This window comes from Procambarus clarkii, chromosome 71 (genome assembly GCF_040958095.1).
Source record: "Procambarus clarkii isolate CNS0578487 chromosome 71, FALCON_Pclarkii_2.0, whole genome shotgun sequence".
In the NCBI taxonomy this organism is placed as follows: domain Eukaryota; kingdom Metazoa; phylum Arthropoda; class Malacostraca; order Decapoda; family Cambaridae; genus Procambarus; species Procambarus clarkii.
Genome location: NC_091220.1, coordinates 1,566,086 through 1,590,107, shown reverse-complemented (window position 1 = coordinate 1,590,107; position 24,022 = coordinate 1,566,086).

Below are 24,022 nucleotides of genomic sequence, written 5' to 3'. Positions count from 1 at the left end.
CTTAGAACACTTTCCCACCACGAGATTCGAACCCTAGCCAGCACAGAAGCCTTACAGCAACTGGCAAGCCTTTAACCTACTGCACCACAGCTCAGACCCTTAAAAGAGATGGTAACTTCGGAGTATTTCACCTCCAAAGATCACCATCTCCCAAGGGCAACTAGAGCATAGTGAGGGGCTACTCACTTTCTTTCATCAAATTCCAGTTAATATGGGAGAACTCTGTGTCTATGCTTAATGCACAACTTGCCTAAACACGGCAAGAGAGATTATACAACCTTAGAACACTTTCCCACCGAGGAGATTCGAACCCTAGCCAGCACAGAAGCCTTACAGCAACTGGCATAACTGGTATGCCTTTAACCCACTGCAGCACAGCTCAGACCCTTAAAAGAGATGGTAACTTCGGAGTATTTCACCTCCAAAGATCACCATCTCCCAAGGGCAACTAGAGCATAGTGAGGGGCTACTCACGTTCTTTTCATCAAATTCCTGTTAATATGGGAGAACTCTGTGTCTATGCCTTAATGCACAACTTGCCTAAACACGCAAGAGAGATTATACAACCTTAGAACACTTTCCCACCAGGAGATTCGAACTCCTAGCCAGCACAGAAGCCTTACAGCAACTGGCATAACTGGTACGTCTTTAACCCACTGTACCACAGCTCAGACCCTTAAAAGAGATGGTAACTTCGGAGTATTTCACCTCCAAAGATCACCATCTCCCAAGGGCAACGAGAGCATAGTGAGGGGCTACTCACGTTCTTTCATCAAATTCCTGTTAATATCGGAGAACTCTGTGTCTATGCTTAATGCACAACTTGCCTAAACACGCTAGCGAGAGAATATACAACCTTAGAACACTTTCCCACCACGAGATTCGAACCCTAGCCAGCACAGAAGCCTTACAGCAACTGGCAAGCCTTTAACCTACTGCACCACAGCTCAGACCCTTAAAAGAGATGGTAACTTCGGAGTATTTCACCTCCAAAGATCACCATCTCCCAAGGGCAACTAGAGCATAGTGAGGGGCTACTCACTTTCTTTCATCAAATTCCTGTTAATATGGGATAACTCTGTGTCTATGCTTAATGCACAACTTGCCTAAACACGCAAGAGAGATTATACAACCTTAGAACACTTTCCCACCAGGAGATTCGAACCCTAGCCAGCACAGAAGCCTTACAAGCAACTGGCATAACTGGTATGCCTTTAACCCACTGCAGAAAAGCTCATACCCTTAAAAGAGATGGTAACTTCGGAGTATTTCTCCTTCCAAAGATCACCATCTCCCAAGGGCAACTAGAGCATAGTGAGGGGCTACTCACGTTCTTTTATCAAATTCCTGTTAATATGGGAGAACTCTGTGTCTATGCTTAATGCACAACTTGCCTAAACACGCAAGAGAGATTAGTACAACCTTAGAACACTTTCCCTACCAGGAGATTCGAACTCTAGCCAGCACAGAAGCCTTACAGCAACTGGCATAACTGGTACGCCTTTAGCCCACTGCACCACAGCTCAGACCCTTAAAAGAGATGGTAACTTCGGAGTATTTCACCTTCAAAGATCACCATCTCCCAAGGGCAACTAGAGCATAGTGAGGGGCTACTCACGTTCTTTCATCAAATTCCTGTTAATATGGGAGAACTCTTGTGTCTATGCTTAATGCACAACTTGCCTAAATACAGGCAAGAGAGATTATACAACCTTAGAACACTTTCCCACCAGGAGATTCGAACCCTAGCCAGCACAGAAGCCTTACAGCAACTGGCATAACTGGTACGCTTTAGCCCACTGCACCACAGCTCAGACCTTTAAAAGAGATGGTAACTTCGGAGTATTTCACCTTCAAAGATCACCATCTCCCAAGGGCAACTAGAGCATAGTGAGAGGCTAATCACGTTCTTTCATCAAATTCCTGTTAATATGGGAGAACTCTGTGTCTATGCTTAATGCACAACTTGCCTAAACACGCAAGAGAGATTATACAACCTTAGAACACTTTCCCACCAGGAGATTCGAACCCTAGCCAGCACAGAAGCCTTACAGCAACTGGCATAACTGGTACGCCTTTAACCCACTGCTACTACAGCTCAGACCCTTAAAAGAGATGGTAACTTCGGAGTATTTCACCTCCAAAGATCACCATCTCCCAAGGGCAACTAGAGCATAGTGAGGGGCTACTCACGTTCTTTCATCAAATTCCTCTTAATATGGGAGAACTCTGTGTCTATGCTTAATGCACAACTTGCCTAAACACGCAAGAGAGATTATACAACCTTAGAACACTTTCCCACCAGGAGATTCGAACCCTAGCCAGCACAGAAGCCTTACAGCAACTGGCATAACTGGTACGCCTTTAACCTACTGCACCACAGCTCAGACCCTTAAAAGAGATGGTAACTTCGGAGTATTTCACCTCCAAAGATCACCATCTCCCAAGGGCAACTAGAGCATAGTGAGGGCTACTCACTTTCTTTCATCAAATTCCAGTTAATATGGGAGAACTCTGTGTCTATGCTTAATGCACAACTTGCCTAAACACGCAAGAGAGATTATACAACCTTAGAACACTTTCCCACGAGGAGATTCGAACCCTAGCCAGCACAGAAGCCTTACAGCAACTGGCATAACTGGTATGCCTTTAACCCACTGCAGAAAGCTCAGACCCTTAAAAGAGATGGTAACTTCGGAGTATTTCACTTCCAAAGATCACCATCTCCCAAGGGCAACGAGAGCATAGTGAGGGGCTACTCACGTTCTTTTATCAAATTCCTGTTAATATGGGAGAACTCTGTTTCCTATGCCTAATGCACAACTTGCCTAAACACGCAAAAGAGATTATACAACCTTAGAACACTTTCCCACCAGGAGATTCGAACTCTAGCCAGCAGAGAAGCCTTTCAGCAACTGGCATAACTGGTACGTCTTTAACCCACTGTACCACAGCTCAGACCCTTAAAAGAGATGGTAACTTCGGAGTATTTCACCTCCAAAGATCACCTTCTCCCAAGGGCAACGAGAGCATAGTGAGGGGCTACTCACGTTCTTTCATCAAATTCCTGTTAATATCGGACAACTCTGTGTCTATGCTTAATGCATAACTTGCCTAAACACGTGCGAGAGAATATTCAACCTTAGAACACTTTCCCACCACGAGATTCGAACCCTAGCCAGCACAGAAGCCTTACAGCAACTGGCAAGCCTTTAACCTACTGCACCACAGCTCAGACCCTTAAAAGAGATGGTAACTTCGGAGTATTTCACCTCCAAAGATCACCATCTCCCAAGGGCAACTAGAGCATAGTGAGGGGCTACTCACTTTCTTTCATCAAATTCCTGTTAATATGGGATAACTCTGTGTCTATGCTTAATGCACAACTTGCCTAAACACGCAAGAGAGATTATACAACCTTAGAACACTTGCCCACCAGGAGATTCGAACCCTAGCCAGCACAGAAGCCTTACAACAACTGGCATAACTGGTATGCCTTTAACCCACTGCAGAAAAGCTCATACCCTTAAAAGAGATGGTAACTTCGGAGTATTTCTCCTCCAAAGATCACCATCTCCCAAGGGCAACTAGAGCATAGTGAGGGGCTACTCACTTTCTTTCATCAAATTCCTATTAATATGGGAGAACTCTGTGTCTATGCTTAATGCACAACTTGCCTAAACACGCAAGAGAGATTAGACAACCTTAGAACACTTTCCCACTAGGAAATTCGAACTCTAGCCAGCACAGAAGCCTTACAGCAACTGGCAAACTGGTACGCCTTTATCCTACTGCATCACAGCTCAGACCCTTAAAAGAGATGGTAACTTCGAAGTATTTCACCTCCAGAGATCACCACTTCCCAAGGGCAACTAGAGCATAGTGAGGGGCTACTCACATTCTTTCATCAAATTCCTGGTAATATGGGAGAACTCTGTGTCTATGCTTAATGCACAACTTGCCTAAACAGGCAAGAGAGATTATACAACCTTAGAACACTTTCCCACCAGGAGATTCGAACCCTAGCCAGCATAGAAGCCTTACAGCAACTGGCATAACTGGTACGCCTTTAGCCCACTGCCCCACAGCTCAGACCTTTAAAAGAGATGGTAACTTCGGAGTATTTCACCTTCAAAGATCACCATCTCCCAAAGGCAACTAGAGCATAGTGATTGGCTAATCACGTTCTTTCATCAAATTCCTGTAAATATGGGAGAACTCTGTGTCTATGCTTAATACACAACTTGCCTAAAACATGCAAGAGAGATTGTACAACATTAGAACACTTTCCTACCAGGAGATTCGAACCCTAGCCAGCACAGAAGCCTTACAGCAACTGGCATAACTGGTACGCCTTTAGCCCACTGCACCACAGCTCAGACCCTTAAAAGAGATGGTAACCTCGGAGTATTTCACCTTCAAAGATCACCATCTCCCAAAGGCAACTAGAGCATAGTGAGAGGCTAATCACGTTCTTTCATCAAATTCCTCTTAATATGGGAGAACTCTTGTGTCTATGCTTAATGCACAACATTGCCTAAATACACAAGAGAGATTATACAACCTTAGAACACTTTCCCACCAGGAGATTTGAACCCTTGCCAGCACAGAAGCCTTACAGCAACTGGCATAACTGGTACGTCTTTAACCCACTGTACCACAGCTCAGACCCTTAAAAGAGATGGTAACTTCGGAGTATTTCACCTCCAAAGATCACCATCTCCCAAGGGCAACTAGAGCATAGTGAGGGGCTACTCACTTTCTTTCATCAAATTCCTGTTAATATGGGAGAACTCTGTGTCTATGCTTAATGCACAACTTGCCTAAACACGCAAGAGAGATTATACAACCTTAGAACACTTTCCCACCAGGAGATTCGAACCCTAGCCAGCACAGAAGCCTTACAGCAACTGGCATAACTGGTATGCCTTTAACCCACTGCAGAAAAGCTCATACCCTTAAAAGAGATGGTAACTTCGGAGTATTTCTCCTCCAAAGATCACCATCTCCCAAGGGCAACGAGAGCATAGTGAGGAGCTACTCACGTTCTTTCATCAAATTCCTATTAATATGGGAGAACTCTGTGTCTATGCTTAATGCACAACTTGCCTAAACACGCAAGAGAGATTAGACAACCTTAGAACACTTTCCCACTAGGAAATTCGAACTCTAGCCAGCACAGAAGCCTTACAGCAACTGGCAAACTGGTACGCCTTTATCCTACTGCATCACAGCTCAGACCCTTAAAAGAGATGGTAACTTCGAAGTATTTCACCTCCAGAGATCACCACTTCCCAAGGGCAACTAGAGCATAGTGAGGGGCTACTCACATTCTTTCATCAAATTCCTGTTAATATGGGAGAACTCTGTGTCTATGCTTAATGCACAACTTGCCTAAACAGGCAAGAGAGATTATACAACCTTAGAACACTTTCCCACCAGGAGATTCGAACCCTAGCCAGCATAGAAGCCTTACAGCAACTGGCATAACTGGTACACCTTTAGCCCACTGCCCCACAGCTCAGACCTTTAAAAGAGATGGTAACTTCGGAGTATTTCACCTTCAAAGATCACCATCTCCCAAAGGCAACTAGAGCATAGTGATTGGCTAATCACGTTCTTTCATCAAATTCCTGTAAATATGGGAGAACTCTGTGTCTATGCTTAATACACAACTTGCCAAAACATGCAAGAGAGATTGTACAACATTAGAACACTTTCCTACCAGGAGATTCGAACCCTAGCCAGCACAGAAGCCTTACAGCAACTGGCATAACTGGTACGCCTTTAGCCCACTGCACCACAGCTCAGACCCTTAAAAGAGATGGTAACTTCGGAGTATTTCACCTTCAAAGATCACCATCTCCCAAGGGCAACTAGAGCATAGTGAGAGGCTAATCACGTTCTTTCATCAAATTCCTCTTAATATGGGAGAACTCTTGTGTCTATGCTTAATGCACAACATTGCCTAAATACACAAGAGAGATTATACAACCTTAGAACACTTTCCCACCAGGAGATTTGAACCCTTACCAGCACAGAAGCCTTACAGCAACTGGCATAACTGGTACGTCTTTAACCCACTGCACCACAGCTCAGACCCTTAAAAGAGATGGTAACTTCGGAGTATTTCACTTCCAAAGATCACCATCTCCCAAGGGCAACGAGAGCATAGTGAGGGGCTACTCACGTTCTTTCATCAAATTCCTGTTAATATAGGAGAACTCTGTGTCTATGCTTAATGCACAACTTGCCTAAACACGCATGAGAGATTATACAACCTTAGAACACTTTCCCACCACGAGATTCGAACCCTAGCCAGCACAGAAGCCTTACAGCAACTGGCAAGCCTTTAACCTACTGCACCACAGCTCAGACCCTTAAAAGAGATGGTAACATCGGAGTGTTTCACCTCTAAAGATCACCATCTCCCAAGGGCAACTAGAGCATAGTGAGGGGCTACTCACTTTCTTTCATCAAATTCCTGTTAATATGGGAGAACTCTGTGTCTATGCACAACTTGCCTAAACACGCAAGAGAGATTATACAACCTTAGAACACTTTCCCACCAGGAGATTCGGACCCTTGCCAGCACAGAAGCCTTACAGCAACTGGCATAACTGGTACGTCTTTAACCCACTGCACCACAGCTCAGACCCTTAAAAGAGATGGTAACTTCGGAGTATTTCTCCTCCAAAGATCACCATCTCCCAAGGGCAACGAGAGCATAGTGAGGAGCTACTCACGTTCTTTCATCAATTTCCTATTAATATGGGAGAACTCTGTGTCTATGCTTAATGCACATCTTTCCTAAACAGGCAAGAGAGAATATACAACCTTAGAACACTTTCCCACCAGGAGATTCGAACCCTAGCCAGCACAGAAACCTTACAGCAACTGGCATAACTGGTACGCCTTTAGCCCACTGTACCACAGCTCAGACCCATAAAAGAGATGGTAACTTCGGAGTATTTCACTTCCAAAGATCACCATCTCCCAAGGGCAACGAGAGCATAGTGAGGGGCACTCACGTTCTTTCATCAAATTCCTGTTAATATGGGAGAACTCTGTTTCTATGCTCAATGCACAACTTGCCTAAACATGCAAGAGAGATTATAAAACCTTAGAACACTTTCCCACCAGGAGATTCGAACCCTAGCCAGCACAGAAGCCTTACAGCAACTGGTATAACTGGTATGCCTTTAACCCACTGCACCACAGCTCAGACTCTTAAAAGAGATGGTAACTTCGGAGTATTTCTCCTCCAAAGATCACCATCTCGCAAGGGCAACGAGAGCATAGTGAGGAGCTACTCACGTTCTTTCATCAATTTCCTATTAATATGGGAGAACTCTGTGTCTATGCTTAATGCACAACTTGCCTAAACACGCAAGAAAGATTATACAACCTTAGAACACTTTCCCAATAGGAAATTCGAACTCTAGCAAGCACAGAAGCCTTACAGCAACTGGCAAACTGGTATGCCTTTATCCTACTGCATCACAGCTCAGACCCTTAAAAGAGATGGTAACTTCGGAGTATTTCACCTCCAGAGATCACCACCTTCCAAGGGCAACTAGAGCATAGTGAGGGGCTACTCACATTCTTTCATCAAATTCCTGTTAATATGGGAGAACTCTGTGTCTATGCTTAATGCACAACTTGCCTAAACAGGCAAGAGAGATTATACAACCTTAGAACACTTTCCCACCAGGAGATTCGAACCCTAGCCAGCACAGAAGCCTTACAGCAACTGGCATAACTGGTACGCTTTTAGCCCACTGCACCACAGCTCAGACCTTTTAGTAGAGATGGTAACTTCGGAGTAATTCACCTTCAAAGATCACCATCTCCCAAGGGCAACTAGAGCATAGTGAGAGGCTAATCACGTTCTTTCCTCAAATTCCTGTTAATATGGGAGAACTCTTGTGTCTATGCTTAATGTACAACTTGCCTAAATACGCAAGAGAGATTATACAACCTTAGAACACTTTCCCACCAGGAGATTCGAACCCTTGCCAGCACAGAAGCCTTACAGCAACTGGCATAACTGGTACGTCTTTAACCCACTGTACCACAGCTCAGACCCTTAAAAGAGATGGTAACTTCGGAGTATATCACCTCCAAAGATCACCATCTCCCAAGGGCAACGAGAGAATAGTGAGGGGCTACTCACGTTCTTTCATCAAATTCCTGTTAATATGGGAGAACTCTGTGTCTATGCTTAATGCACAACTTGCCTAAACACGCAAGAGAGATTATACAACCTTAGAACACTTTCCCACCAGAAGATTCGAACTCTAGCCAGCACAGAAGCCTTACAGCAACTGGCAAACTGGTACGCCTTTATCCTACTGCACCACAGCTCAGACCTTTAAAAGAGATGGTAACTTCGGAGTATTTCACCTCCAAAGATCACCATCTCCCAAGGGCAACGAGAGCATAGTGAGGGGCTACTCACGTTCTTTCATCAAATTCCTGTTAATATGGCAGAACTCTGTGTCTATGCTTAATGCACAACTTGCCTAAACACGCACGAGAGAATATACAACCTTAGAACACTTTCCCACCACGAGATTCGAACCCTAGCCAGCACAGAAGCCTTACAGCAACTGGCAAGCCTTTAACCTACTGCACCACAGCTCAGACCCTTAAAAGAGATGGTAACTTCGGAGTATTTCACCTCCAAAGATCACCATCTCCCAAGGGCAACTAGAGCATAGTGAGGGGCTACTCACTTTCTTTCATCAAATTCCTGTTAATATGGGAGAACTCTGTGTCTATGCACAACTTGCCTAAACACGCAAGAGAGATTATACAACCTTAGAACACTTTCCCACCAGGAGATTCGAACCCTTGCCAGCACAGAAGCCTTACAGCAACTGGCATAACTGGTACGTCTTTAACCCACTGCACCACAGCTCAGACCCTTAAAAGAGATGGTAACTTCGGAGTATTTCTCCTCCAAAGATCACCATCTCCCAAGGTCAACGAGAGCATAGTGAGGAGCTACTCACGTTCTTTCATCAATTTCCTATTAATATGGGAGAACTCTGTGTCTATGCTTAATGCACATCTTGCCTAAACAGGCAAGAGAGAATATACAACCTTAGAACACTTTCCCACCAGGAGATTCGAACCCTAGCCAGCACAGAAACCTTACAGCAACTGGCATAACTGGTACGCCTTTAGCCCACTGCACCACAGCTCAGACCCATAAAAGAGATGGTAACTTCGGAGTATTTCACTTCCAAAGATCACCATCTCCCATGGGCAACGAGAGCATAGTGACGGGCACTCACGTTCTTTCATCAAATTCCTGTTAATATGGGAGAACTCTGTTTCTATGCTCAATGCACAACTTGCCTAAACATGCAAGAGAGATTATAAAACCTTAGAACACTTTCCCACCAGGAGATTCGAACCCTAGCCAGCACAGAAGCCTTACAGCAACTGGTATAACTGGTATGCCTTTAACCCACTGCACCACAGCTCAGACTCTTAAAAGAGATGGTAACTTCGGAGTATTTCTCCTCCAAAGATCACCATCTCCCAAGGGCAACGAGAGCATAGTGAGGAGCTACTCACGTTCTTTCATCAATTTCCTATTAATATGGGAGAACTCTGTGTCTATGCTTAATGCACAACTTGCCTAAACACGCAAGAAAGATTATACAACCTTAGAACACTTTCCCAATAGGAAATTCGAACTCTAGCAAGCACAGAAGCCTTACAGCAACTGGCAAACTGGTATGCCTTTATCCTACTGCATCACAGCTCAGACCCTTAAAAGAGATGGTAACTTCGGAGTATTTCACCTCCAGAGATCACCACCTTCCAAGGGCAACTAGAGCATAGTGAGGGGCTACTCACATTCTTTCATCAAATTCCTGTTAATATGGGAGAACTCTGTGTCTATGCTTAATGCACAACTTGCCTAAACAGGCAAGAGAGATTATACAACCTTAGAACACTTTCCCACCAGGAGATTCGAACCCTAGCCAGCACAGAAGCCTTACAGCAACTGGCATAACTGGTACGCTTTTAGCCCACTGCACCACAGCTCAGACCTTTAAAAGAGATGGTAACTTCGGAGTATTTCACCTTCAAAGATCACCATCTCCCAAGGGCAACTAGAGCATAGTGAGAGGCTAATCACGTTCTTTCATCAAATTCCTGTTAATATGGGAGAACTCTTGTGTCTATGCTTAATGTACAACTTGCCTAAACACGCACGAGAGAATATACAACCTTAGAACACTTTCCCACCACGAGATTCGAACCCTTGCCAGCACAGAAGCCTTACAGCAACTGGCATAACTGGTACGTCTTTAACCCACTGTACCACAGCTCAGACCCTTAAAAGAGATGGTAACTTCGGAGTATTTCACCTCCAAAGATCACCATCTCCCAAGGGCAACGAGAGCATAGTGAGGGGCTACTCACGTTCTTTCATCAAATTCCTGTTAATATGGGAGAACTCTGTGTCTATGCTTAATGCACAACTTGCCTAAACACGCACGAGAGAATATACAACCTTAGAACACTTTCCCACCACGAGATTCGAACCCTAGCCAGCACAGAAGCCTTACAGCAACTGGCAAGCCTTTAACCTACTGCACCACAGCTCAGACCCTTAAAAGAGATGGTAACTTCGGAGTATTTCACCTCCAAAGATCACCATCTCCCAAGGGCAACTAGAGCATAGTGAGGGGCTACTCACTTTCTTTCATCAAATTCCAGTTAATATGGGAGAACTCTGTGTCTATGCTTAATGCACAACTTGCCTAAACACGCAAGAGAGATTATACAACCTTAGAACACTTTCCCACGAGGAGATTCGAACCCTAGCCAGCACAGAAGCCTTACAGCAACTGGCATAACTGGTATGCCTTTAACCCACTGCAGAAAAGCTCAGACCCTTAAAAGAGATGGTAACTTCGGAGTATTTCACTTCCAAAGATCACCATCTCCCAAGGGCAACGAGAGCATAGTGAGGGGCACTCACGTTCTTTTATCAAATTCCTGTTAATATGGGAGAACTCTGTTTCCATGCCTAATGCACAACTTGCCTAAACACGCAAAAGAGATTATACAACCTTAGAACACTTTCCCACCAGGAGATTCGAACTCTAGCCAGCAGAGAAGCCTTTCAGCAACTGGCATAACTGGTACGTCTTTAACCCACTGTACCACAGCTCAGACCCTTAAAAGAGATGGTAACTTCGGAGTATTTCACCTCCAAAGATCACCTTCTCCCAAGGGCAACGAGAGCATAGTGAGGGGCTACTCACGTTCTTTCATCAAATTCCTGTTAATATCGGACAACTCTGTGTCTATGCTTAATGCATAACTTGCCTAAACACGTGCGAGAGAATATTCAACCTTAGAACACTTTCCCACCACGAGATTCGAACCCTAGCCAGCACAGAAGCCTTACAGCAACTGGCAAGCCTTTAACCTACTGCACCACAGCTCAGACCCTTAAAAGAGATGGTAACTTCGGAGTATTTCACCTCCAAAGATCACCATCTCCCAAGGGCAACTAGAGCATAGTGAGGGGCTACTCACTTTCTTTCATCAAATTCCTGTTAATATGGGATAACTCTGTGTCTATGCTTAATGCACAACTTGCCTAAACACGCAAGAGAGATTATACAACCTTAGAACACTTGCCCACCAGGAGATTCGAACCCTAGCCAGCACAGAAGCCTTACAACAACTGGCATAACTGGTATGCCTTTAACCCACTGCAGAAAAGCTCATACCCTTAAAAGAGATGGTAACTTCGGAGTATTTCTCCTCCAAAGATCACCATCTCCCAAGGGCAACTAGAGCATAGTGAGGGGCTACTCACTTTCTTTTATCAAATTCCTATTAATATGGGAGAACTCTGTGTCTATGCTTAATGCACAACTTGCCTAAACACGCAAGAGAGATTAGACAACCTTAGAACACTTTCCCACTAGGAAATTCGAACTCTAGCCAGCACAGAAGCCTTACAGCAACTGGCAAACTGGTACGCCTTTATCCTACTGCATCACAGCTCAGACCCTTAAAAGAGATGGTAACTTCGAAGTATTTCACCTCCAGAGATCACCACTTCCCAAGGGCAACTAGAGCATAGTGAGGGGCTACTCACATTCTTTCATCAAATTCCTGGTAATATGGGAGAACTCTGTGTCTATGCTTAATGCACAACTTGCCTAAACAGGCAAGAGAGATTATACAACCTTAGAACACTTTCCCACCAGGAGATTCGAACCCTAGCCAGCATAGAAGCCTTACAGCAACTGGCATAACTGGTACGCCTTTAGCCCACTGCCCCACAGCTCAGACCTTTAAAAGAGATGGTAACTTCGGAGTATTTCACCTTCAAAGATCACCATCTCCCAAAGGCAACTAGAGCATAGTGATTGGCTAATCACGTTCTTTCATCAAATTCCTGTAAATATGGGAGAACTCTGTGTCTATGCTTAATACACAACTTGCCTAAACATGCAAGAGAGATTGTACAACATTAGAACACTTTCCTACCAGGAGATTCGAACCCTAGCCAGCACAGAAGCCTTACAGCAACTGGCATAACTGGTACGCCTTTAGCCCACTGCACCACAGCTCAGACCCTTAAAAGAGATGGTAACCTCGGAGTATTTCACCTTCAAAGATCACCATCTCCCAAGGGCAACTAGAGCATAGTGAGAGGCTAATCACGTTCTTTCATCAAATTCCTCTTAATATGGGAGAACTCTTGTGTCTATGCTTAATGCACAACATTGCCTAAATACACAAGAGAGATTATACAACCTTAGAACACTTTCCCACCAGGAGATTTGAACCCTTGCCAGCACAGAAGCCTTACAGCAACTGGCATAACTGGTACGTCTTTAACCCACTGTACCACAGCTCAGACCCTTAAAAGAGATGGTAACTTCGGAGTATTTCACCTCCAAAGATCACCATCTCCCAAGGGCAACTAGAGCATAGTGAGGGGCTACTCACTTTCTTTCATCAAATTCCTGTTAATATGGGAGAACTCTGTGTCTATGCTTAATGCACAACTTGCCTAAACACGCAAGAGAGATTATACAACCTTAGAACACTTTCCCACCAGGAGATTCGAACCCTAGCCAGCACAGAAGCCTTACAGCAACTGGCATAACTGGTATGCCTTTAACCCACTGCAGAAAAGCTCATACCCTTAAAAGAGATGGTAACTTCGGAGTATTTCTCCTCCAAAGATCACCATCTCCCAAGGGCAACGAGAGCATAGTGAGGAGCTACTCACGTTCTTTCATCAAATTCCTATTAATATGGGAGAACTCTGTGTCTATGCTTAATGCACAACTTGCCTAAACACGCAAGAGAGATTAGACAACCTTAGAACACTTTCCCACTAGGAAATTCGAACTCTAGCCAGCACAGAAGCCTTACAGCAACTGGCAAACTGGTACGCCTTTATCCTACTGCATCACAGCTCAGACCCTTAAAAGAGATGGTAACTTCGAAGTATTTCACCTCCAGAGATCACCACTTCCCAAGGGCAACTAGAGCATAGTGAGGGGCTACTCACATTCTTTCATCAAATTCCTGTTAATATGGGAGAACTCTGTGTCTATGCTTAATGCACAACTTGCCTAAACAGGCAAGAGAGATTATACAACCTTAGAACACTTTCCCACCAGGAGATTCGAACCCTAGCCAGCATAGAAGCCTTACAGCAACTGGCATAACTGGTACACCTTTAGCCCACTGCCCCACAGCTCAGACCTTTAAAAGAGATGGTAACTTCGGAGTATTTCACCTTCAAAGATCACCATCTCCCAAAGGCAACTAGAGCATAGTGATTGGCTAATCACGTTCTTTCATCAAATTCCTGTAAATATGGGAGAACTCTGTGTCTATGCTTAATACACAACTTGCCAAAACATGCAAGAGAGATTGTACAACATTAGAACACTTTCCTACCAGGAGATTCGAACCCTAGCCAGCACAGAAGCCTTACAGCAACTGGCATAACTGGTACGCCTTTAGCCCACTGCACCACAGCTCAGACCCTTAAAAGAGATGGTAACTTCGGAGTATTTCACCTTCAAAGATCACCATCTCCCAAGGGCAACTAGAGCATAGTGAGAGGCTAATCACGTTCTTTCATCAAATTCCTCTTAATATGGGAGAACTCTTGTGTCTATGCTTAATGCACAACATTGCCTAAATACACAAGAGAGATTATACAACCTTAGAACACTTTCCCACCAGGAGATTTGAACCCTTACCAGCACAGAAGCCTTACAGCAACTGGCATAACTGGTACGTCTTTAACCCACTGCACCACAGCTCAGACCCTTAAAAGAGATGGTAACTTCGGAGTATTTCACTTCCAAAGATCACCATCTCCCAAGGGCAACGAGAGCATAGTGAGGGGCTACTCACGTTCTTTCATCAAATTCCTGTTAATATAGGAGAACTCTGTGTCTATGCTTAATGCACAACTTGCCTAAACACGCATGAGAGATTATACAACCTTAGAACACTTTCCCACCACGAGATTCGAACCCTAGCCAGCACAGAAGCCTTACAGCAACTGGCAAGCCTTTAACCTACTGCACCACAGCTCAGACCCTTAAAAGAGATGGTAACATCGGAGTGTTTCACCTCTAAAGATCACCATCTCCCAAGGGCAACTAGAGCATAGTGAGGGGCTACTCACTTTCTTTCATCAAATTCCTGTTAATATGGGAGAACTCTGTGTCTATGCACAACTTGCCTAAACACGCAAGAGAGATTATACAACCTTAGAACACTTTCCCACCAGGAGATTCGGACCCTTGCCAGCACAGAAGCCTTACAGCAACTGGCATAACTGGTACGTCTTTAACCCACTGCACCACAGCTCAGACCCTTAAAAGAGATGGTAACTTCGGAGTATTTCTCCTCCAAAGATCACCATCTCCCAAGGGCAACGAGAGCATAGTGAGGAGCTACTCACGTTCTTTCATCAATTTCCTATTAATATGGGAGAACTCTGTGTCTATGCTTAATGCACATCTTTCCTAAACAGGCAAGAGAGAATATACAACCTTAGAACACTTTCCCACCAGGAGATTCGAACCCTAGCCAGCACAGAAACCTTACAGCAACTGGCATAACTGGTACGCCTTTAGCCCACTGTACCACAGCTCAGACCCATAAAAGAGATGGTAACTTCGGAGTATTTCACTTCCAAAGATCACCATCTCCCAAGGGCAACGAGAGCATAGTGAGGGGCACTCACGTTCTTTCATCAAATTCCTGTTAATATGGGAGAACTCTGTTTCTATGCTCAATGCACAACTTGCCTAAACATGCAAGAGAGATTATAAAACCTTAGAACACTTTCCCACCAGGAGATTCGAACCCTAGCCAGCACAGAAGCCTTACAGCAACTGGTATAACTGGTATGCCTTTAACCCACTGCACCACAGCTCAGACTCTTAAAAGAGATGGTAACTTCGGAGTATTTCTCCTCCAAAGATCACCATCTCGCAAGGGCAACGAGAGCATAGTGAGGAGCTACTCACGTTCTTTCATCAATTTCCTATTAATATGGGAGAACTCTGTGTCTATGCTTAATGCACAACTTGCCTAAACACGCAAGAAAGATTATACAACCTTAGAACACTTTCCCAATAGGAAATTCGAACTCTAGCAAGCACAGAAGCCTTACAGCAACTGGCAAACTGGTATGCCTTTATCCTACTGCATCACAGCTCAGACCCTTAAAAGAGATGGTAACTTCGGAGTATTTCACCTCCAGAGATCACCACCTTCCAAGGGCAACTAGAGCATAGTGAGGGGCTACTCACATTCTTTCATCAAATTCCTGTTAATATGGGAGAACTCTGTGTCTATGCTTAATGCACAACTTGCCTAAACAGGCAAGAGAGATTATACAACCTTAGAACACTTTCCCACCAGGAGATTCGAACCCTAGCCAGCACAGAAGCCTTACAGCAACTGGCATAACTGGTACGCTTTTAGCCCACTGCACCACAGCTCAGACCTTTTAGTAGAGATGGTAACTTCGGAGTAATTCACCTTCAAAGATCACCATCTCCCAAGGGCAACTAGAGCATAGTGAGAGGCTAATCACGTTCTTTCCTCAAATTCCTGTTAATATGGGAGAACTCTTGTGTCTATGCTTAATGTACAACTTGCCTAAATACGCAAGAGAGATTATACAACCTTAGAACACTTTCCCACCAGGAGATTCGAACCCTTGCCAGCACAGAAGCCTTACAGCAACTGGCATAACTGGTACGTCTTTAACCCACTGTACCACAGCTCAGACCCTTAAAAGAGATGGTAACTTCGGAGTATATCACCTCCAAAGATCACCATCTCCCAAGGGCAACGAGAGAATAGTGAGGGGCTACTCACGTTCTTTCATCAAATTCCTGTTAATATGGGAGAACTCTGTGTCTATGCTTAATGCACAACTTGCCTAAACACGCAAGAGAGATTATACAACCTTAGAACACTTTCCCACCAGAAGATTCGAACTCTAGCCAGCACAGAAGCCTTACAGCAACTGGCAAACTGGTACGCCTTTATCCTACTGCACCACAGCTCAGACCTTTAAAAGAGATGGTAACTTCGGAGTATTTCACCTCCAAAGATCACCATCTCCCAAGGGCAACGAGAGCATAGTGAGGGGCTACTCACGTTCTTTCATCAAATTCCTGTTAATATGGCAGAACTCTGTGTCTATGCTTAATGCACAACTTGCCTAAACACGCACGAGAGAATATACAACCTTAGAACACTTTCCCACCACGAGATTCGAACCCTAGCCAGCACAGAAGCCTTACAGCAACTGGCAAGCCTTTAACCTACTGCACCACAGCTCAGACCCTTAAAAGAGATGGTAACTTCGGAGTATTTCACCTCCAAAGATCACCATCTCCCAAGGGCAACTAGAGCATAGTGAGGGGCTACTCACTTTCTTTCATCAAATTCCTGTTAATATGGGAGAACTCTGTGTCTATGCACAACTTGCCTAAACACGCAAGAGAGATTATACAACCTTAGAACACTTTCCCACCAGGAGATTCGAACCCTTGCCAGCACAGAAGCCTTACAGCAACTGGCATAACTGGTACGTCTTTAACCCACTGCACCACAGCTCAGACCCTTAAAAGAGATGGTAACTTCGGAGTATTTCTCCTCCAAAGATCACCATCTCCCAAGGTCAACGAGAGCATAGTGAGGAGCTACTCACGTTCTTTCATCAATTTCCTATTAATATGGGAGAACTCTGTGTCTATGCTTAATGCACATCTTGCCTAAACAGGCAAGAGAGAATATACAACCTTAGAACACTTTCCCACCAGGAGATTCGAACCCTAGCCAGCACAGAAACCTTACAGCAACTGGCATAACTCGTACGCCTTTAGCCCACTGCACCACAGCTCAGACCCATAAAAGAGATGGTAACTTCGGAGTATTTCACTTCCAAAGATCACCATCTCCCAAGGGCAACGAGAGCATAGTGAGGGGCACTCACGTTCTTTCATCAAATTCCTGTTAATATGGGAGAACTCTGTTTCTATGCTCAATGCACAACTTGCCTAAACATGCAAGAGAGATTATAAAACCTTAGAACACTTTCCCACCAGGAGATTCGAACCCTAGCCAGCACAGAAGCCTTACAGCAACTGGTATAACTGGTATGCCTTTAACCCACTGCACCACAGCTCAGACTCTTAAAAGAGATGGTAACTTCGGAGTATTTCTCCTCCAAAGATCACCATCTCCCTAGGGCAACGAGAGCATAGTGAGGAGCTACTCACGTTCTTTCATCAATTTCCTATTAATATGGGAGAACTCTGTGTCTATGCTTAATGCACAACTTGCCTAAACACGCAAGAGAGATTAGACAACCTTAGAACACTTTCCCACTAGGAAATTCGAACTCTAGCCAGCACAGAAGCCTTACAGCAACTGGCAAACTGGTACGCCTTTATCCTACTGCATCACAGCTCAGACCCTTAAAAGAGATGGTAACTTCGAAGTATTTCACCTCCAGAGATCACCACTTCCCAAGGGCAACTAGAGCATAGTGAGGGGCTACTCACATTCTTTCATCAAATTCCTGGTAATATGGGAGAACTCTGTGTCTATGCTTAATGCACAACTTGCCTAAACAGGCAAGAGAGATTATACAACCTTAGAACACTTTCCCACCAGGAGATTCGAACCCTAGCCAGCATAGAAGCCTTACAGCAACTGGCATAACTGGTACGCCTTTAGCCCACTGCCCCACAGCTCAGACCTTTAAAAGAGATGGTAACTTCGGAGTATTTCACCTTCAAAGATCACCATCTCCCAAGGCAACTAGAGCATAGTGATTGGCTAATCACGTTCTTTCATCAAATTCCTGTAAATATGGGAGAACTCTGTGTCTATGCTTAATACACAACTTGCCTAAACATGCAAGAGAGATTGTACAACATTAGAACACTTTCCTACCAGGAGATTCGAACCCTAGCCAGCACAGAAGCCTTACAGCAACTGGCATAACTGGTACGCCTTTAGCCCACTGCACCACAGCTCAGACCCTTAAAAGAGATGGTAACCTTCGGAGTATTTCACCTTCAAAGATCACCATCTCCCAAGGGCAACTAGAGCATAGTGAGAGGCTACTCACGTTCTTTCATCAAATTCCTCTTAATATGGGAGAACTCTTGTGTCTATGCTTAATGCACAACATTGCCTAATACACGAAGAGAGATTATACAACCTTAGAACACTTTCCCACCAGGAGATTTCGAACCCTTGCCAGCACAGAAGCCTTACAGCAACTGGCATAACTGGTACGTCTTTAACCCACTGCTACCACAGCTCAGACCCTTAAAAGAGATGGTAACTTCGGAGTATTTCACCTCCAAAGATCACCATCTCCCAAGGGCAACTAGAGCATAGTGAGGGGCTACTCACTTTCTTTCATCAAATTCCTGTTAATATGGGAGAACTCTGTGTCTATGCTTAATGCACAACTTGCCTAAACACGCAAGAGAGATTATACAACCTTAGAACACTTTCCCACCAGGAGATTCGAACCCTAGCCAGCACAGAAGCCTTACAGCAACTGGCATAACTGGTATGCCTTTAACCCACTGCAGAAAAGCTCATACCCTTAAAAGAGATGGTAACTTCGGAGTATTTCTCCTCCAAAGATCACCATCTCCCAAGGGCAACGAGAGCATAGTGAGGAGCTACTCACGTTCTTTCATCAAATTCCTATTAATATGGGAGAACTCTGTGTCTATGCTTAATGCACAACTTGCCTAAACACGCAAGAGAGATTAGACAACCTTAGAACACTTTCCCACTAGGAAATTCGAACTCTAGCCAGCACAGAAGCCTTACAGCAACTGGCAAACTGGTACGCCTTTATCCTACTGCATCACAGCTCAGACCCTTAAAAGAGATGGTAACTTCGAAGTATTTCACCTCCAGAGATCACCACTTCCCAAGGGCAACTAGAGCATAGTGAGGGGCTACTCACATTCTTTCATCAAATTCCTGGTAATATGGGAGAACTCTGTGTCTATGCTTAATGCACAACTTGCCTAAACAGGCAAGAGAGATTATACAACCTTAGAACACTTTCCCACCAGGAGATTCGAACCCTAGCCAGCATAGAAGCCTTACAGCAACTGGCATAACTGGTACGCCTTTAGCCCACTGCCCCACAGCTCAGACCTTTAAAAGAGATGGTAACTTCGGAGTATTTCACCTTCAAAGATCACCATCTCCCAAAGGCAACTAGAGCATAGTGATTGGCTAATCACGTTCTTTCATCAAATTCCTGTAAATATGGGAGAACTCTGTGTCTATGCTTAATACACAACTTGCCTAAACATGCAAGAGAGATTGTACAACATTAGAACACTTTCCTACCAGGAGATTCGAACCCTAGCCAGCACAGAAGCCTTACAGCAACTGGCATAACTGGTACGCCTTTAGCCCACTGCACCACAGCTCAGACCCTTAAAAGAGATGGTAACCTCGGAGTATTTCACCTTCAAAGATCACCATCTCCCAAGGGCAACTAGAGCATAGTGAGAGGCTAATCACGTTCTTTCATCAAATTCCTCTTAATATGGGAGAACTCTTGTGTCTATGCTTAATGCACAACATTGCCTAAATACACAAGAGAGATTATACAACCTTAGAACACTTTCCCACCAGGAGATTTGAACCCTTGCCAGCACAGAAGCCTTACAGCAACTGGCATAACTGGTACGTCTTTAACCCACTGTACCACAGCTCAGACCCTTAAAAGAGATGGTAACTTCGGAGTATTTCACCTCCAAAGATCACCATCTCCCAAGGGCAACTAGAGCATAGTGAGGGGCTACTCACTTTCTTTCATCAAATTCCTGTTAATATGGGAGAACTCTGTGTCTATGCTTAATGCACAACTTGCCTAAACACGCAAGAGAGATTATACAACCTTAGAACACTTTCCCACCAGGAGATTCGAACCCTAGCCAGCACAGAAGCCTTACAGCAACTGGCATAACTGGTATGCCTTTAACCCACTGCAGAAAAGCTCATACCCTTAAAAGAGATGGTAACTTCGGAGTATTTCTCCTCCAAAGATCACCATCTCCCAAGGGCAACGAGAGCATAGTGAGGAGCTACTCACGTTCTTTCATCAAATTCCTATTAATATGGGAGAACTCTGTGTCTATGCTTAATGCACAACTTGCCTAAACACGCAAGAGAGATTAGACAACCTTAGAACACTTTCCCACTAGGAAATTCGAACTCTAGCCAGCACAGAAGCCTTACAGCAACTGGCAAACTGGTACGCCTTTATCCTACTGCATCACAGCTCAGACCCTTAAAAGAGATGGTAACTTCGAAGTATTTCACCTCCAGAGATCACCACTTCCCAAGGGCAACTAGAGCATAGTGAGGGGCTACTCACATTCTTTCATCAAATTCCTGTTAATATGGGAGAACTCTGTGTCTATGCTTAATGCACAACTTGCCTAAACAGGCAAGAGAGATTATACAACCTTAGAACACTTTCCCACCAGGAGATTCGAACCCTAGCCAGCATAGAAGCCTTACAGCAACTGGCATAACTGGTACACCTTTAGCCCACTGCCCCACAGCTCAGACCTTTAAAAGAGATGGTAACTTCGGAGTATTTCACCTTCAAAGATCACCATCTCCCAAAGGCAACTAGAGCATAGTGATTGGCTAATCACGTTCTTTCATCAAATTCCTGTAAATATGGGAGAACTCTGTGTCTATGCTTAATACACAACTTGCCAAAACATGCAAGAGAGATTGTACAACATTAGAACACTTTCCTACCAGGAGATTCGAACCCTAGCCAGCACAGAAGCCTTACAGCAACTGGCATAACTGGTACGCCTTTAGCCCACTGCACCACAGCTCAGACCCTTAAAAGAGATGGTAACTTCGGAGTATTTCACCTTCAAAGATCACCATCTCCCAAGGGCAACTAGAGCATAGTGAGAGGCTAATCACGTTCTTTCATCAAATTCCTCTTAATATGGGAGAACTCTTGTGTCTATGCTTAATGCACAACATTGCCTAAATACACAAGAGAGATTATACAACCTTAGAACACTTTCCCACCAGGAGATTTGAACCCTTACCAGCACAGAAGCCTTACAGCAACTGGCATAACTGGTACGTCTTTAACCCACTGCACCACAGCTCAGACCCTTAAAAGAGATGGTAACTTCGGAGTATTTCACTTCCAAAGATCACCATCTCCCAAGGGCAACGAGAGCATAGTGAGGGGCTACTCACGTTCTTTCATCAAATTCCTGTTAATATAGGAGAACTCTGTGTCTATGCTTAATGCACAACTTGCCTAAACACGCATGAGAGATTATACAACCTTAGAACACTTTCCCACCACGAGATTCGAACCCTAGCCAGCACAGAAGCCTTACAGCAACTGGCAAGCCTTTAACCTACTGCACCACAGCTCAGACCCTTAAAAGAGATGGTAACATCGGAGTGTTTCACCTCTAAAGATCACCATCTCCCAAGGGCAACTAGAGCATAGTGAGGGGCTACTCACTTTCTTTCATCAAATTCCTGTTAATATGGGAGAACTCTGTGTCTATGCACAACTTGCCTAAACACGCAAGAGAGATTATACAACCTTAGAACACTTTCCCACCAGGAGATTCGGACCCTTGCCAGCACAGAAGCCTTACAGCAACTGGCATAACTGGTACGTCTTTAACCCACTGCACCACAGCTCAGACCCTTAAAAGAGATGGTAACTTCGGAGTATTTCTCCTCCAAAGATCACCATCTCCCAAGGGCAACGAGAGCATAGTGAGGAGCTACTCACGTTCTTTCATCAATTTCCTATTAATATGGGAGAACTCTGTGTCTATGCTTAATGCACATCTTTCCTAAACAGGCAAGAGAGAATATACAACCTTAGAACACTTTCCCACCAGGAGATTCGAACCCTAGCCAGCACAGAAACCTTACAGCAACTGGCATAACTGGTACGCCTTTAGCCCACTGTACCACAGCTCAGACCCATAAAAGAGATGGTAACTTCGGAGTATTTCACTTCCAAAGATCACCATCTCCCAAGGGCAACGAGAGCATAGTGAGGGGCACTCACGTTCTTTCATCAAATTCCTGTTAATATGGGAGAACTCTGTTTCTATGCTCAATGCACAACTTGCCTAAACATGCAAGAGAGATTATAAAACCTTAGAACACTTTCCCACCAGGAGATTCGAACCCTAGCCAGCACAGAAGCCTTACAGCAACTGGTATAACTGGTATGCCTTTAACCCACTGCACCACAGCTCAGACTCTTAAAAGAGATGGTAACTTCGGAGTATTTCTCCTCCAAAGATCACCATCTCGCAAGGGCAACGAGAGCATAGTGAGGAGCTACTCACGTTCTTTCATCAATTTCCTATTAATATGGGAGAACTCTGTGTCTATGCTTAATGCACAACTTGCCTAAACACGCAAGAAAGATTATACAACCTTAGAACACTTTCCCAATAGGAAATTCGAACTCTAGCAAGCACAGAAGCCTTACAGCAACTGGCAAACTGGTATGCCTTTATCCTACTGCATCACAGCTCAGACCCTTAAAAGAGATGGTAACTTCGGAGTATTTCACCTCCAGAGATCACCACCTTCCAAGGGCAACTAGAGCATAGTGAGGGGCTACTCACATTCTTTCATCAAATTCCTGTTAATATGGGAGAACTCTGTGTCTATGCTTAATGCACAACTTGCCTAAACAGGCAAGAGAGATTATACAACCTTAGAACACTTTCCCACCAGGAGATTCGAACCCTAGCCAGCACAGAAGCCTTACAGCAACTGGCATAACTGGTACGCTTTTAGCCCACTGCACCACAGCTCAGACCTTTTAGTAGAGATGGTAACTTCGGAGTAATTCACCTTCAAAGATCACCATCTCCCAAGGGCAACTAGAGCATAGTGAGAGGCTAATCACGTTCTTTCCTCAAATTCCTGTTAATATGGGAGAACTCTTGTGTCTATGCTTAATGTACAACTTGCCTAAATACGCAAGAGAGATTATACAACCTTAGAACACTTTCCCACCAGGAGATTCGAACCCTTGCCAGCACAGAAGCCTTACAGCAACTGGCATAACTGGTACGTCTTTAACCCACTGTACCACAGCTCAGACCCTTAAAAGAGATGGTAACTTCGGAGTATATCACCTCCAAAGATCACCATCTCCCAAGGGCAACGAGAGAATAGTGAGGGGCTACTCACGTTCTTTCATCAAATTCCTGTTAATATGGGAGAACTCTGTGTCTATGCTTAATGCACAACTTGCCTAAACACGCAAGAGAGATTATACAACCTTAGAACACTTTCCCACCAGAAGATTCGAACTCTAGCCAGCACAGAAGCCTTACAGCAACTGGCAAACTGGTACGCCTTTATCCTACTGCACCACAGCTCAGAC